The sequence below is a fragment of the Diadema antillarum genome, unplaced genomic scaffold (assembly GCF_040938485.1).
Source record: "Diadema antillarum isolate AM-2024a unplaced genomic scaffold, OU_Dant_1.0 seq00000983_RagTag, whole genome shotgun sequence".
NCBI lineage: Eukaryota > Metazoa > Echinodermata > Echinoidea > Diadematoida > Diadematidae > Diadema > Diadema antillarum.
Window position 1 is genome coordinate 380723 of NW_027271823.1, and position 3537 is coordinate 384259.

The following is a 3537-nucleotide window of genomic DNA, read 5'->3' on the forward strand; positions in this document are numbered from 1 at the left end:
TTTATTTTCTCATAGTTTGCATCACTTGCTGGAAACTGATTAAAAAACATGAAAAATATGCGAAACCTTAGTTTTCTCCGTCCGAAAAAACAGAATGCTGTTAACAAAAAGCCCAATTAAAAGATCCATTCTTCTCGACCTCTTGTGGTTCATGAAGTCTTGAGATCCGACATTATTCTCCTCTTTATGACTTCTCACATCCATTTAAGTATCTTCTGGAGATCTTGTGTCCAAAACGGTAAAAAAGCAAGATCCCGTAGTCATATATCCCTCCCTCTCAAACTCAATGTTAAAAAAGACGAGATTTCACATGACTATGGTAGCTATAATGGTTCAGTATTAATGATGATAACAACAGTTATGATATCTATAATTACGATCATAATAGCAATAATGATGATAATACATGTAATAGCAATAGTAAAAATCGTACTTTTAATGATGATGACATCAATGATAGGCCTGATAACAGTAATTTCCTGTTATATAATGTTTTATAACAACGGTTCCGAGCCGAAACCCCCCCCCCCCCAACAAAAAAAAAAGAAGAGTAGAGTTAGATTATAATATATGGTAGGTAGCCTTACCTCTTGTGCTGCTCTAGATGGAACATGTTGTAATGGCACAATTACGGAATTATACAAGTCCGGATATATACTGTTACATAAGCATGAAGTGAATAGCTCAGTCGTTAGTGTGCACAGCGACTTTAGTATTTTACTGTATTTTACTTTTTTTTGTGATGCCGAAGGCATGGTGTCGAACAGGTGCTCATGATGCATTGTTGCATGCTCAAATTATTGTCAATGAACACAATTAGGTCATGGAGATTTTCTTTTTTAAGGCAATAATATCAAAGCAAGCAAAAATGCAAATTTGGCAACCTCAAATTTTTTTTTTTTGATTTGCGATGTCATGTGTTACATTCCTTTCGTTTAATCTTTACCGTTCATTTTTTCAAAGGATGACCACAAAATTACAGCAGATACACAGCTGCTTCATGTCTAAAAAACTTTCATTTCGATTTTCTGACTCTTGGTAACGTGCGATTTATGAGTGTCGTTAATGTAGGGCCTACATGGTATGATAGATATCCATGCACGTGGGCAAAAATATTGTATAGCAGACCAGTGTAAAAACGCTATCCAATAAGATGGACCCAACACAGAACCCTTGCGTAACCTCACCCCTTTCCAATTTTCGACAGTGAGCCATTGAAAGCAGTGCATTATTTACGATCACATGGATAAGAAACAAACCACCTAAGAATAGCCCCTCTTACCTTATGCAGCTGTAACAACTTTGACAAGGACCAGTTATACCGTATGGCAACTACCCCCTTCCCCCACCCCTACCCCCCCCCCCAAAAAAAAAAGAAATACAACGGGACCTCTGCAATGATAACATTAAAATATTAAGTCAATCCAAATACTGTTTCAGGGTAGGAAACCAAAACTTATTTCCCACATCTCACATAACATCTATATCTCTCTCCAAGTTCTGTTCACTGTGTTCGCATATTAACAACGTGCACAAGAGCTTGAAAGTGCTTAAACTTCGAGAAAAAAAAATGCGAAACTTCTTATGAAATATGAAAGAGCGTGTAATATATGAGGAATTCAACGTTTATTTGATGAAAATTGTTTTTGAAATGCCTGAGATATAAAAAAAAACAATTTTTTTTGTATTTCTGGATTTTATTGATCAGATCGAAGAACATCGTGATTTTTCACAGGGTATATGACAAATACATTTTTTAAATCACAAAACAAAAGTTTGATAGCATTCAATGATAGTAAAACTACCAGGCGTCTGATCCTTTTTTGGACTATAGTCTCTAATACACGTTAACACCAATAGTTCTAGAATCGTATACACAGAAAACGAGGGGGAAAAAAATAAAAAGAAAAAAAATAGGCTTCAATGGAAACACCAAATATTACCAAAGACCAGACAAAACAAAACCAAAGGCGTAAGAACACACACTACAATAAAAAAAAAACAAAAAAAAAACAAAAAAAAAACAAAGGTACTATTCACCTAGCTCATTTATGCACTCTCCGTAACTTCCTTTGTACGATAACATTATTATACACCCAGCCCTGGGCTGAAGATGCGAAGTCTCCTGTCCTTTCTCCCGGCATGGGGGGGGGGGGGGGGGGGTATTCGACGCAGCAAATCTTTGAGGTGATAATGCAGGACAGAACAATTGTTTCATGAACATAAAATACCGTGAAAGCCATGACAAGAGAGAGAGATAGAGAGAGAGAGAGAGAGAGAGAGAGAGGGAGGGAATTAGAAAAAGGAGTATAAACCGCGGTGAGAAAGAAAGGACCATCAGAGCAAGGGAAAAGAAGAAGAGAGTGGGAAGTGCATTTGACTTTCTATAAAGATATTATTTGTTTTATTTTCCTCCACTTTGCTCCATGCAAATCAAATTTATTTTTGCTTTTAGCTATTTCTTCTTCAATCAAACTATATTTTTTTACATACTGCACAAAATGTTGCCTTTGAGGACATAAACTTTGATATTTACAACTTAAAATAAATTGTTTACCCAATAATAATATGAAATTGTATGAAAAAACAAAATCGTTCCTCGGATGTATAACACCATATAACACCTTTTGACATGAAAACAATTGCAAGGAATCAATTTTCCTTTTTTCCTCTTTAAACAATGATTCCCAGAATACTGACACCTTCCGACAATCAAAAAACAAATGTTCTATTGTCTCCGGTTCACTTTTACAAAAGGAACATCTTGAGTCGTCTTTTCTTCCTATTCGAACAAGCCACGAATTAACAGGGATCAAATTATTCAATATCTTATATTGCGTTATTCTTAATTTTGTATCAATTGTCAAACGGGCAGGTAATTTGAAAAGAGATTGAACATCTTCAAATCCAATGTCATACATAACGTCAAAACGATCAAAAACACTAGATTTTCCAGGGTTATTCAAATGCAGATATATATTACATAAATGCTTTGTTGTTACGTTATGTAATTCCAACCATCTACCATTAACCCAAATTAAAGGAATAATACTCAGGGGTTTAATAAAGGGGTGATAATTTTGACGAAGAAAAAAAAGCTTCCATTCACTTGGCATCTTCTTGAAGCAATCAAGAAGAGTGAAATACTGAGTAAACTGTAAACCTTTACCCTTACAATCCTTCCAACGCAGAGGTCGGCCGTATTCATCTAACATATCAGTTACCTTCAAAAAACCTTTCTCTACTATATGTGTATTAAACATAGACTTCCCGTGAAACAAAATGTATTTATTATTCCAGATTATTTGATTGGGTATGCTTAATTCTCTGTTTGAAGGAGGGACCACGTTTCTAATACCTCTAAAAACCACCGTGAAACATTAATCTTTAACTTTGAAACATCGAAGTTGCAGAAGAACAAAAATTCTCCTCCTACAGATGCTAACAAATTCAAACAAATGGATTTCCATTCTTTTGAACATGACCCAAATAACCTCTGCACCCATTTTATTTTTTGAGCTTGCATCATTGACTTTA